Below are 14,467 nucleotides of genomic sequence, written 5' to 3'. Positions count from 1 at the left end.
TTAGATTCACTTTTAGTCTTCCCATTGCTGCACTTTTCTTTCAGGTTTCAATTCAAAAAAACTCTAAGAACTCTGACAAAAGCAAGTGTTCTGCAACACAGGAACTGCCGCCTGCACATCACCACCCTGCTCTGTGTCCTCCCCTGCTCTGCTCCTCCTCATCTTATCCACCCTTGTGGTTGCAAAACCATCAAACCCCTCTTTGCATATCTATAGACCCAGGATAGTTTTGGATGAGGCTTCTGAACCAGGATGGGTTCTATCTCAGGGGCATAAGCAAAGTGGTTTAAACCTCTTAGAGGTGCAGAGTGGTCCTGGTCCTGGGGAAGAGGGGAATAAACAAGAAGTTTTTAACCCACTGTTGCTTTCAGGATCGTCCTCTGAGATCTTTACTTTAAAAAAAAAAAAAGAGGAACGAGTTTAGAATCATAGAATTGAGTTGGAAGGGACCCTTCGAGATCACCTGGTTCAGCTCCCCTACAGTGAACAGGAACACCTGCAGCTCAATGAGGGTTTTCAGAGCCTGGTCTCCAAGTCTAAGATCATTGCTCAGCTTGTTTTCAGTGCTTAAATGCATTCAGTAAAGACACAGGTAGTGTGCAGCAACAGTTCAAGCTAAACCATCTTATTTTCTTCCAAAAGGAAATAAAGATCTCAAGAGAACCTAATTTACAACCCAACCTCGACTTTTTTTTTTCTGGGATTTTTTTTTTTTTTAACAATTAATTATAATACTTAACTTTTAGGCAGTCCATTTATGCAATCCATCTTCTTTTAAGAAAGCACTTCCAAACTAAGCAAAACTCCTTCTAGAAAGCAGCCACAGTTTTGGATTGGAGGTGCCAATCAGCAGCCAGCACGCTCCCATCTCCCTGTGCTGCCTTCAATAAGGAGGGGAAGCGATGGCACACCAGTGACACCTCTCCTCCTGCCACTGGGAGAACTGGATTTTGTCCAGCCCTCCCCGGTGTGTGCAGCATTGCAATGAAGCAGGCAGACAGCTGAATAGCTCTGCAGCTGCCAGCGGCAGCAGTGTGCTGTGAATCTTAGGGTAGCCAAAGGATTAATGCTTTCCACCTGTACTCCTTATTTATTTATTTGATGAAGGGAATGAAATTTTGGATTACGCCAAGCCTTGCTGAGAGAGCTTTCTGTGCAGAAATTGAACTTCACTGGAGGGTTTATTTTGCTTGGCACGTTCCTCCCTTCCCCCCATGTGTGCACCAGTTCTCCCCATCATCTCATCACCAGCTGTCTTCAAGTAGAGGAACTGGGCTCTCGTGTGGATATTTAGGGTTGTGGGTTTTTTTTCCCCTCAAAGTAAATCTGTGCTATTTCCTTTAGAAATAAGGCCGTGTCCCCATGTGCTTGCAGTGCTTCTCCCTTTTTACAGGCCTGTTTTAGTGCTGCTAACAGAGCTGGCCTTGCTGTTTGTTGAGTCTTCCAGCCCAGGAGGATGGAGCATGACAGGACGAGGGGAAACAGCCTCAAGTTGAGCCGGGGGAGGTTTAGGTTGGATATCAGGAAGGAGTTCTTCACAGAAAGGGTTGTTAAAGCACTGGAAAAGGCTCCCCAGGGAGGTGGTTGAGTCACCATCCCTGCATGTGTTTAAAAACAGTTTGGATGTTGCTCAGAGATTTAGAGGAGGGTTGTTAGGGTAGCATGGTTAGGTTGTGGTTGGACTTGATGATCTTTAAGGTCCTTTCCAACCTGAGCAATTCCATGATTCTACGACAGCCTTCACACTGTTTGGGGCTGGAGAGTTCTCCATTAGAGCTCATCAGGAGCTGCTGTCCTCCTCACTTGTTTTCTCTCTCTCATCATGAAAATCAGCAGTGTGTTCATTTCTAATGTCAATTTGTGGATACAAAGCCACTGCCAGTCTCAGCACAGGGAGCTGCAATCAACATTGCGGGTAATGAGGAGGTCTCACAGAAATGAACACGTGTCAATTGCTTGAACTGCCTGACTTGGACAGGGGAAATCAAAAGCAATCACTAGAAGTAGAAAAACCTCATCTTGGCACCGCTAACACTGGGCTGGTTGATTTCCCACTTAGAGTCATAGGATCATTAAGGTTGGAAAAGACCACTAAGATCACCAACCCCAACCCATCCCCACCATGCCTGCTAACTGTCTCTCTCCTACAAAGCTCCTCCTGCACTCCAGTTGTGAGTTCTCCACTCTCCAACCATACCCACCTCCACCAAAATTCCAGATGGCCTGTATCTGCTGTGAGTCACTCCTGTTAGCAGAGCCTTTTTTACCACCTCAGTCCTCCAGCCACGTATGGCACCTGTCTAATTTTATCTCTATGAGTCACCCTATGGATACCAAACAGGGAAATGTTCCTCACCTCTCAGTCGGTGGAGTTGTCTGCTCCATGCATCTCGAGGACCAACTTTGTTAGCAGGGTCAGTGCAAATACGTAAACAGCTCTGGACTAGAGGAAGGATGTTGAGCAGAATGCGTGGCCGTGGCCAATTAGCGGAACAGAATTTTGTTGCCGCTAATTAAAGCACAGTGAAAGGCCAACTGCTCACGGACTGCCAAGAAAAACACTTCTGTTGCAGCTTTTTTTTTCCTTTTCCCTTTCTGAAAACAGAAAAACATACAAGTGTGCATCTCAGACTTCCCCATTTTAAGCTTATCTGTTAAAAACCTGTCACAATTGGGAAGAACAAATAATAATTTTAATGTTCAATTATGTGATTTTTTCCCTTTAATCCCAAGTGTTGTTTTAAATGACTTTATGACTGGAAATGGCTTCAACAATCAAATCTTAGTTAGCAGAGACTGAAAATCGAGACAGCTTTAAGGAAGATGAGGAACCATTTAACTCATTTTAATTTCAGTTGCCTCTGTGAGAGTCAATGTGAATAAACCAGAATGATCCATTTGGGCTTCAGTGGTGGAGGAGAAGATGAGAATTGGAGCCTAAAAATCAGCATGCATTTGTATAGGCTTGATATTTTGTTATGTGGGAATCCTTTATTCCAGGTAGTCAAGCAGCCCAAGATGTTACAAAAATAATGGAAAATAAGGCTGAATGTTTCTTTAGCAGATCTACACCCATGCAAGGAGACATCACTGCTTTTGCAGTCACTTTGCAGCACGGGCATTTCAGTTTGGGCTTTGCATTAGCTTGTAAACTCCATCTTGTAGGTATCTTCCGTATGTTCAAGCACCAAAGGATCGTAAGGATCTTTGTGTGACAGTGAATTAAAAAGCCCATTTGGGATTTCACTTTGCAGTAGTGGCTGGGTTTCTTTTCAGTCCGAGAAAAAGCATTTTCACACAGCAATGAGCCTCACTCTTTCTTCCTGGGTATCCAAAATGAGTTTCTAAGTAAGTCTTTGGTAACAGAAACGGTGTGAATCATTGAGATGTAATATGTGCTGATGAGCCTCCGTTGTGGAAGTCGCTCATGGGCTGTGAGATGCACAGAAACTTTGAAACAGCATTTTCCCCCAGTGGCCACTTGCAAACAGAGCAGCAGTAAGGCTCGGTCTTACTGCTTTTCCTACAGCTGGAAGATGTGAGAATGAGGTCCTTGCAAAGAGCCTCTTAAATTTGATTCACAGCCACCAACTTCATGAGATCTGCTGCAAGCTGCTTTACGCTGCTCCCTGAAATGCCATTTCCTCAGCTCCAGAGAAGAGATTTGTGGCGTGATGTCAATGGATCAGCATTGCAAGGGTTCTCCCAAAAGCCATTTGAAGAGGCTTTACAGTCTGTCCCTAGGGATTTCCAGCCACAGGTGTTCCCATGTTATCTCAGCCAGCAGTGGTTATGCTCATATTTCTGTTTAGCTTTCCCAGTGGTTGCTCAGATTAGGACACCTTTTTCCAGTGCATGACAGCTCTGGTCTGCAAGCACCCTCAGGTGAGATCCTGGGGGCAGATGCAGAACTCTGCGCTACAAAAGAGCTCACAGCTACTTGCATGCAGATGTTGGGGTGTGCACAGCTTACTGCAATACCTACAGTGTAAGCACACAGAAGTACTGGTGCTCATGCAGGTACATTAGGGAAAGATAAAGTCTTGCAGTAATAGCACCATAACAATGTATTTCTGCTGCAGAGAAACCCCAACAAGCTTCTTCTGCTACCTTCAAGTATAAGCCCAATAAAAGGGTGAGGAAGGAAATTCATCATTGGGGTTGGCTGTGTCCTTCCATAGGGGAAATGCATGGAAATCTGCAGTATGGGAGCTAGGAAAGACAGTAAGCTTGGCCACAGCTGCAGGTAATGAATGAATTAACTCTGCCTTCCTCCTCCTCAGCCTGCAAATAGAGGCAGCAATGGATCAGAGCTTCTTCTAAAGGAGCTGGAGATGAAGGTAATGAAAGGTTTTGGTCAGACCTTCTTTAAGTGAGTACCTCTGTGCTCTGAGGGAGCAGAGTTTTTGTTACTGCGTTTTCTTCCTCCTAAGAAAATACAGAGCAGCCTCTTTGCATTTTGTGTCGAGGTGCAGCTGGAGAGGAGGGATCTCCCCTGAATGCAAGCAGGAGAAATTTGTCACACCGAACTTCATAGAGAATTTCTCTCCTGTTTTTTTTTTTTCAGTGTAAATATCTTTGCTTCCTAAAACCTAATTTAATGGATTGTGTGTTATTCCAGCAGTGACAATGTTTAATTCTCTCAGACTTTGTGTCCCTACACAATTCTGCTGAGCTCTGTGAATTTTGGAGCTCAGCAGCCCTGCCGAGCAGCTGAGTGAACATATCAGAGCCCCTTATGGGCTGCAGAGCAGGTGATGGGGGTGATGAGGCCAACTGCACCCGTTGCATTTGAGAAAGAAAAGCAGCATCTGTGGATGCACTCCCAGCATGCCTCCAGGGTACAGAACAAAAACCACAAATGCAAATATCATTTGGGAACTGGGAGAGATGTTGGTAAGGTGGGAGGCAAACGGGTGCGCTGGGTTCCAGAGTTTGTGTGGAGCCCATAAGGAAGCTGGACAAGCCCAGTTATTTGCTATGAAAACCAGCAGCTGGGTTTGGGGCATGGACAGGTTTGCTGCATCCAAAACAGACTCTGAGTAGGTGCCTACAGCTCTGCTTGCAACAGTACTCACATAAAAATTACAGCTTTTTCCTCCCTGTGAGCTGAGATTTAAGCTGTGTCCTGCACAGGAGGAACTAATTAAGCCACCAGACTGAAATCCCTGTTGTAAAATCTTCTTTTCCACCTGGGCATATTTCCTGTGAGCAGTCTGATGATGACAGCCAGCAAGAAACCTGGGAGAGAAAAACCCGAACAGTAGTGTTTGCATGGTAAAGCTCAGTGTGGTGGCTGCATAGGAGATGAGAGAAATAAGCAAAGATGAGGTGCCATGGGAGGGAAGGGAGAAGCAAGCATTTTTCTAATCCCTGCGTTTGACAGCTAGTTCACATGAATACCTTGGGGGAGGCAGGGGCCTTCTGAGTGTATTTTCTTTCTAAATAGATCTATAGATACACTAATTAGCCAGAGGAGAAGTACAGGAGTTAATCCCTAATTATGTAAATGTGTTGTTTCAATTAATTAATGCACGTGGCACTTGTGCTCTGGTGATAGGCACCCTAAGGAAAGGCAGGCACTAACAAGAATAATCATATTTAACAGTCTGCTCCCATTTATTCCTCCAAACGTGATCGGTGTCAGACCTTCCCATAATCTTCCTCTATAATTCATTGTTGCTCGTTGTTGCCTCGTTATAAATTATCTGGAGTCATGGGCTGGAAAGGATAGTTTTGCAAAACAACAACGTGATAAACCTGTTTGTTTGATGGATTGGGGAAGGAGTATGAAGGGGAAGGGGGACGTGCTGGATTCTGCACTGCCTCTCACCCTGTGCTCTTGGGGTCTCCATCCCCTGGGGCAGACTGGGAGGAGCAGCCATGGTTGGATGCCTGTAGTTTGGGTGCTGTGGGGTTGTCAGCTTGGCTGTGATGGCTGGAGGGAGTGGGGAGACTGGGGAGAGGAAAACGAGTCACCAAAGAGTGTATTTTGAGCTGTTAAAAAAACCTCTTCCATTAATAAGGGCATCACTGACCTTCTTAAACAGGACTGCCCAAGCCCTATTTACAGCCTCACGCAAGCACAGCAAAAGAAAGATCCAGTTTCTCCTGTTTTTTTTTTCCCCTCTAAGTGCTAGCATTTCAGCTCAGACAGCGACTGCTAAGGATAATAAACAGACCACGTTTATATAAACCTAAGGGGTCTGCAGTGTCTTATCCATGTTGTTTCTCAGAACTGGAAGCATCGCGCTGGAATCGAAAGCTGCTTTGTTAAGGAAAAGGCACAGGGGGAGCACAGGGCCGGGCAGGAGAAGCTGCTCACAGTGTGGGAGAGTTTTGTGGCTGAGCCCTGTGGTCAGACAGGGGTTGGTGGGCAACCTCTGCTCTGCTGGTTCAGGCTGTGTTTTCTATCAGCAAGATAAAAATACTCTAAAGTGGTCCAATGGAACATTTTGCAGCAAATAATTGCTTCTTGGACTGGGCTAAGCCTGCTTTTATTAAAAGGCAGGGCACTGCCAGGTTTGTCTGAGGCCTCCTTGGAGAGCTGAGGTGTTTGCAGAAGTTGTGCCTGTGCTGTTTCTGAGACCAACAGCAAACACACTTGTATTGCAGCCTGTCTCCTTGGGGCTCAGAGATCCAAGGGGGGGCAGGGGGGTGATGCTTTGGCTGGAGAATGAGAGAGTTGTGCTGAAGTACAGCAGCAAAGAGCTTGAGGTGATGCTGGGGGAGCTGAAGTTCACAGGTTTTTGGGGTACTTCTGGTTTTTGGCTGCTGTATGATTGGCATCAGCATCACACTGCACCAGATATAACAAATAGAGTGTTAAATAGTGTTTGGGGGAAACCCACTGGAAATAAACTGCTGATTGTCAGCCTGGATGGGAGTAAGTATGCCTGAGCTGTTTTGCTTTGTGGGCCACATCTCTCCATTGTAAACCACAGTTTGAGTTTTCAGCCTCTTTTTCTTTCCTTCCCTGGGATGTTGGCACTGTGACTCCCCCCAGGGTTTTGTTCTTCTCCTAGAAAGCAGGAAAACCAATCCTTTCCCAAGTCCATTGGGGCTTCCCAGTGTTTCTAGGTCTGGAGGAGGAAGGGTTTGCAGGAGAAACTTGGGCCAGGCACCACATGGAGCTGTGCTGTCCCATGCTGTGAGCCACAGCAAGCCCCACGGCAGCCACTTTATCACCAGCACTGCAGTGAAGCTCGCTGCAATCAAAAGTTGATTTTCTCCATTCAACAGGAAAAAAAGATCTGAGTTTTTGATGACTTTTTCCCTCCAGTCGCTATGGTAACTGTTTTGTCAAGCTGTCAGTTTAGGTGTTTGGATGAGAGAAGGTTTAATTTTGCCTCTCCAAAGTAGCCCATTCCTTGGAGTATAATTTCCCCCACTGGAAAATTCCTGCTGCAGCATCCCATTGCTTCAGGAGGCATCCTTTGTAAGTGCTGCAGCCTTCTAACTGAGCTGAGGTGGGACAGCTACAGCGAGGAGCAAGTTGTGCATCTGATCAGCTTGGAGAAGGATCTGACAACCTAATGCTGCATGCTGAAAAGAGGAGCGTACAACTCTGGCTCACTCCTTTACTCCTTGGCCAGAAGGAGCCCTCCTGGCTGCAGCTCTCCCCAGCCCCTGCCTGCTTCTATGGACGATCAAAACTCAGTGACCTGAATCGAAAATGGTGCAGGGATGAGCCCATTTCGCTCAGCAGTTCCTCTCTGACACAGCATTAATTGCTCATCCTCAGGGCTGGAATCCCAGTGGAAACCCCTCTTTGTTCAGCAAAGCTTATAGTTGATTACAGCTTGCCCACCTAAGGCATTGCATTTTTTCCCCCCCGTTTAAAATTCCATTGAATGGGGTGAGAACATCATAACTCCTTCCAGCAGAACTTCCCACTAACCGGAGCAAGGACCAACAGCAGCAACAGTCTTTCCTCCATGCACTGCACGGTGCGCGCTGCCCCCTGGTGGGATCGGCACCGCACAGCTCCTGTGCCTTCCTGCCGAGATAAAACGCAGGGAAACTTCCAAAAAGATGGGATATAACGAAAATCATTGCTAAAAGTCCTCCAGGGAACGTGCCTGGCTCTGAAAAGCTGCGATTTCAGTGCAGCCTCTTGGAAGGAATATGTTCTTTTTGCCTCCAATGCTCTTCCTCAATGGCTTTTTGGTATGTGCAGTGCACAAGCTCTCTGAGGATGCAGGAGGGGAGTGGGACCAGCAGGTACATGGTGTCCCTGTTTCCATCTATCTCTGCTTCTGCTCCATGGAGGAGAGAAGAGAGGAATGCCCAGGGGTCTTTGCTGTGGAGCTCTGCCCTGCTTGGGGATGCAGATGGTGGTGAGTGCTGCTGTGTCCCAGCATGATCCTGCCTCAGAAATGCTGAAACACAAGTGGGAAAAGGTGTGAGAGGTGGATGTCTGAATGTGAGGATGGAAAACTATATTCTGTGGCTCTAAAAAAGAGAGAGGGAATGAGGAGTCTGATGCTGGGAGCTTACCCAGTCAGAGAACCATAGAATTGTTTGAGTCAGAAGGGGCCCTAAAATGCCATCTGATCCAACTCCCCTGCAATGAACAGGGACATCTACATCAGACTGATCAAGTGCTCAGAGCCCACCTAGCCTGACCCTGAGTGTCCTCAGAGTTGGGTCACTACCACTTCTCTGGGGCAACCTGTGCCAGTGCCTCACCACCCTTATTGTACAAAACCTTCCTTATATCCTTATAACATAAACCTCCCCTCTTTTAGTTTGAACCTATCTCCCTTTGTCCTATCACAACAGGCTCCACTGAAGATTCTCCCCTCTTTTTTCTTGCAGCCTTTTTAGATACTGACAGGCCACTCTCAGGTTTCCCTGGAGCCTTCTCCTCTCCAAGCTGCACAATCTCAGCCCTCTGACTGTCCTCATAGGGAGGTATTTCATCTCTCAGAGTATTTTTGTGACTCATATGGTCTGGGTTTTTTTGGGGGGGGAGGGGGAGACAAGGAGAGGGGTGGTAGTCCAGCCTGGAGGCGGATTTGATGGGTCCCTTCCAACTCAGGATATTCTATGAAATGAAGGTGCTACGGAGGATGCTTGCATGGCTCTGGCTGCTGGGGGGGCTGGAAGCCAGGTCTGGTCCCCCTGTAGCACCACAGGGTAGGAGGGCTCTGCCACCATGCAGCCCCAGGGCTCCTGCAGGGCAGCTCCGCCTGCAAGCCCCAATTAGCATTAATAAATGGTTAGTCTTTTTGAGCCTTGAGAAGTCAAATAAAGGGGAAAGAATGAGTAGGGCTGCTGAGATTCACTAATTGGCACTTCCTTCCCTCACACGTCTGCTCACTTACGGATCAGCAGTGCTTTGAACACAGTGTAATTGAATTGTCAAGTGGCAGGAGACACGTGCACGTGTGTGCTCAGCCCTGTGCTCAGTGATTTGCAGTGTTCCTTTACATGGACGTGCTTCTGGCTCTCAGTTGCACGCACGTTGTGAGTTCTCCATCATTGCTAGCACTGAGCAACCGTGCTGTGATCCTGTGAAGGAGCGCACTGAGCCATGTGTCAGAGGATGAAGGTGTCAGAGCTGGGCTAATGTGCAGTGCTGGTACAAGAAAGTTGCGTTTCAAGGTCTTCCTTTTTGAGATTGTGCTTAAACAGGTGGGACTGATCTCCTGTTTGATCCCTTGGTGCTGGAAGCTGGGAGGATCCTGGGTAGGAACTGGGGGGATGTCCAACTGCTGGTGGCTCTGGTGTGGTTTGCCTTTGGGCTTGATGTATAAATGCTTTTCTCCAAAGTTGCCTAGCACTGAACATCTGCTCAAACAGTTGGCTTTAAGAAGGGTGTCTCTGAGAGCATCCAGGATAGTGATGGGTCATAAAAGCCACATTTAGGAAGGCAGGAGTACTCTTCCCTGAAGCCACCTCTATCCTTTTCCAGGAGCATATATGCAAATATTTAAAATTGCATTTGCATTACCTAAATCAGGGCTGGAAAAACCTTCCATTTCCAGTAGTGTGCAGAATGTGTCTCCACAGCGGGCTGATGGAGAGAGGCGAGCTGGAACTCCCTGCGTGTGTATCTGTGCCACAAGGGGATTTTCAGAGATGCCCTGATTGCAGCACCCCCTCAGGCTTTGAAAACTCCTTTATCCTACACAGCCATTTTTGAGGGTCTGACAGAGAGATTTATGGATCTGATCTATTGGGCAGCAGCCAAGCACTCTGTGGCAATTATTCAGAGATAAAACTTTACCCCAGCAGCAGCCTGGCTGCCCTGGGAGAGACAGAACTGTTTTCTCTTTTCTTCAAGTTTGCCACCTGGGAAGCTTTTCAGCAATAAATAGTCATGAGCTGCTATTCTGGATGCACGTGGTTGGTTTCAGAACTGTGTGACAGGTTAAAAACAAATAAAAATAACCCTTCATATCTAAGACCTAGTTTCTGATCTCTGCTGCCTTGCTCGCCTACGAGACTTGCAGAAGAATAAACTCCTGCAGATCTGATTTTCCTTAAAAGAATAGAGCAGGAAAAAAGAAGAAACGTGCTCCGGTTTTTGTTTAGGTGGTTGCTATTGTTTGCTCTGCTCTTTTGGAAAGGGATGAGTCCCACCTGGAGTCACTGCGTTCTCAGAAACGGTTCCAATTTGACCAAAAAGTCAACAGTATTAATTACCATCCAACTGCAGGCAGTTTGTTGTACCAAATATAATTTCTGATGGTGCAGAATAAAATAACACTTTTCTCCCCTGCATCTAACCAGAAAATTCCTTGTAATTCATGAAGACAAGAGAGCTTGAGCCGACACTACCAAACTGTGGGATAATCTGCAGGATTATCCTCTAGTTATTGATCTCAGGAGAAAGAGGAGCAGCTGCAGAATCCTCCCGGGGCAAAATAATTGTGCCTGAAATCTTGTTTGCCAACTGGTCTGTATCCAGAGCAAAGGAATTATTTGGGCTTTTTTTTTTTTTTTTGGAGGGAGGGAGGAAATGTCAAATGTGATAATTTAGTTTGGAGCACTGGGAAAGCCTTGCAGAGTGCTTTATCAATCTGCTCGTGGGTGAGAGAGAGATTTACCCTGTAAAACAAGCATTTTTATGGCTCTTGGAGGAGTCGTGCTGTCCTGTTCCTTGCTTAGCTGTTTCTTGGAGAGAATTGGTTTTGGTCAGCAAAATCTGACTGGCAGGCTTTGCAATGGCAACATGCACAGCCCTCTGCTCTACTGCTCTGCTGTCACCAAGATGGCAGGATGGCAAGAACAGGATGGCAGCCTGCTCCTGCAACGGGAACAGCAATGATGCTGGGATGACAGCCTGGAGGGTGCATCAGGACATGGGTTTGGGCTCAGAGGATGCATGTTGCTGGCTGCAGGTGATGCTGAGCTGTTCTACGGGCTGGAGATGGGTGCACAGTGCTTTGTGCTGAGATCAGAGAGGAGTGGAAGGGACTGTGCGGATGGACAGGGTGAGCTGCATCTGAGAGAGATGCTGTGAGGTCTCTTTGTGCCTTACAACAAACCTGGCTCTGTTACTGCCCTGACTGGGAGGAACATGGAGTAGGAGGGGATATTGCCTGTCCTTGTCAAGGGAGCACCACAAAGCCAGCATTGAGGGAGGTCTGCGCTGAGACGGTCCCTTCTGTCCTTGGAAACCTTCCCAAGCAAATCTGAGGTGCTGTAGGGTCGTCTTTGCTTTCTAAGGGATTCATTCACAGGGTCTGGCCTCATTTCCACTCAGCACACACCAGTGTGTATCCTTTCTGCCTTGTTAATGCAAAGGCGTTATCGCTCCCACATTTGTTTGAACAAGTACCTCACAGCTCTCTCCCATGCAGGCTCTGTGCTGCTTTCTTTCCTCATGTGTTCAGAGAACAAACCAGCTTCAAATTAACATTGGAGCCATTTATTATTGTTCTCCCCAGCTATCCTTTGGCTCTTTTTCTGAGCACCATGCCTGTAGCCCCTCAGCACTCAGCCCATCCCCTGCAGATGGCTTTGTTGCCATCCTTGTATGGGAGAAAGCCTAAAAACCCTTGGGCTGTGGGGTTTGATAGGTGCAACTTAGCCATGCAGAAGAAGTCAAAGATGCACAGAATGGACAGAACAGAATTTCTCTGAGGCAACACAAAGTCCTGTAAAAGCTCTGCATAGTGCCCAAGGAGGCACAGGAACAGGGATCCATCCGTTTGCCATCGGGGAGCCCAGGAAGAGGGTTTGTACGATGGATGGCAGAGCACTCTTCCACCTGGGCTTTGGGGAAAACAGCAGGGGATGTGGAGGAGCGCATCAGAGTGGTGGCTCTGTGATGCAGGGCAAGGACAGGGAGAAGACCTATAGCCTTTAAAAGCCAGTGCGACCCCGAACTGGAAGTAAAACCTCCCTGTGGGCTCAATCAGGTGTTCAGAAGCTGCTTTGTGAACGATGAAATGATTTCCAGCCTCGCTGCTGGGTCGCTGCCGGGCGCCCTTTTACCGGTCCGTGTCCGTGGCATCAGTAGGTGGCAGCAGCTGCCCGGCCGCTGCTCTCAGCGGAGTGGAGGATCGCTGCACCTCTGCCTTTCTCTTCCATGCTTTTCCTCCTTTTTTTTTTTTTTTTTTTTTTTTCTTTTTTTTTTTCCTTTTCAACCCAATCCAAACTGTAGATGGCAGCAGGATAAAGATTATCCCGTTTCTTTGTGATTCCTGCTCTGGGTAACGTATTTTTTTCTGCTCATGGCCGCTCGCTGCTTGTGTTTCTGCCCTGCCCTGACTTCAGGGCAGAAAACATCGCAGAGCTTTGTGCGTCCTCCAGCGTGGATATGGCTGCGGGTGCCTGCTTCCATCAGAGAGATGCTTCCATCAGAGCTATCCAAAAGTTTTGGTACAACTGATGCGTTATGGCTGGGAGACAGAAGTGAGTGCTGCCTGCTGTTAGAGAGAGGAGTTTAAGAGTGGCTGTGCTGGCTAAAAGCTCATGGTTCCTTCATCACTAAAGGCTTCCAGAACTTGTCTGCAGGAGGCTTGGGTGTTCTCGGAGCAGCACAGAGCTCAGCGATACTCAAGAGTCCAATCAGGGACCTCCAGAGTCTTCCAGTATTCAGCAGCTTGATCCCTATCACGTGCCAATTGTGCCCATCTGGATCAATGTAACAGGGTTTCCTTTGGTTTAGCCATTTGCGTGGTTGGACGAGATGATTTCAGTTGTCTGTGGAATCTGTTGCCACTTCTGGGGTGGGTGAGCCTTCTGAAGCACTCTCCAGGTTCTAGACCACCTTCTGAATAACCATCCTAGTGGCCCAGATGTGTTAGCAGGACCCGAGGCCGCCTCCTGGAGTATCTCCTAGATTCAGCCACACTGAAGCTTTTCTGAGGCCCTCCTCAGCAATTTGGTTTAAAGCATCCCTTTTGTTTGATCTGATGGAGTTCAGCAAGCTGATGTCCTAAGGGACGTATGTCATTTTAAGTATACATTACACAGCAGAGGAGGATATTTTGATGTAATACCTGCTGGCTATGAAGAGAAAAAAAATAAGCTTGAGGTGAAAAAGCTTCCTCAAAATAAGAGCTATTAAAGTAACTCATGGGGACAGAATATTTAGGCTGTTTAACATGCCATAAATCTCATGGGGGGAATATTCAGTCTTTAACTCAGTAGCCACTTGATTTAAATCCGTCTTTCTCCCCAGCTTCCTGTAATTGCAGCGCAGCTCCCAGCACATCCTGAGCCACCTGCAGGGCTTCTTTCTGCTGCAAGTGTCTCCCAGATGTGGGACACCTCTGAGCATAGGGCCCTGCATCTCTGGGGCTGTGGCTCTCGAGCCCTTGGGTGCTCTTTGCACCGCGCTGCCTTTGTGGAGCTGGGAAGGGATCCAGAGCAGCTGTGCTGGGACCTGTCAATCTTGAACTGCAAAGTCATAAGGAGGGAAAATAATCATCGTATTAATAATAATAATAAAGCCGTCAGCTTGTCTCGCCCTCCAACAGTAAAAAGGTTTTGGTTGGAGGTTTGCACCAGTTATAATTTTCTCCAAGCTGATTTCTCCCTGTGATGCCACTGTGCAGCCAGTAAGCGATACTCAGGCAAAATCTCTGACATTCATCTCTGTTTACAGAGCTCATCCAAAAACAAGAGGCCTTTTCTTCACTTTATTCAGCATCACCACGACTCGGTTGCCAAGGCACCCACCTGCCTTTGACTGCTGCGGTTTGGCTCCAACCAGTGATGCCTGAGCCCTCCTGACAGAGTCCCTGTGCTGAGCCCACAGCTGAGTAACGTGGTGAACCCAACGTTGGCATCCCCTGTGATGGAGTCCCAGCTCTACCATCAAGCCTTGAAAAGCTCTTTGCTGACTGAGCCCAGCATTCAAGCTTGATTTATCATGGGGAAAAAAATGGAAAAGAGTGGTACAAAATGTTTTTTTGTCAGCAAATATGCCTACGTGGTTCTCCTGCTCTATATGCTGAGCTGGAAGAACTGGTCAAGAAGTCCCTGGAAAAAGGATGATGTGGTG

This window comes from Tetrao urogallus, assembly GCF_951394365.1.
Source record: "Tetrao urogallus genome assembly, chromosome: 16".
NCBI classification, from domain to species: Eukaryota; Metazoa; Chordata; class Aves; order Galliformes; family Phasianidae; genus Tetrao; species Tetrao urogallus.
This window is presented reverse-complemented; position numbering follows the sequence as displayed.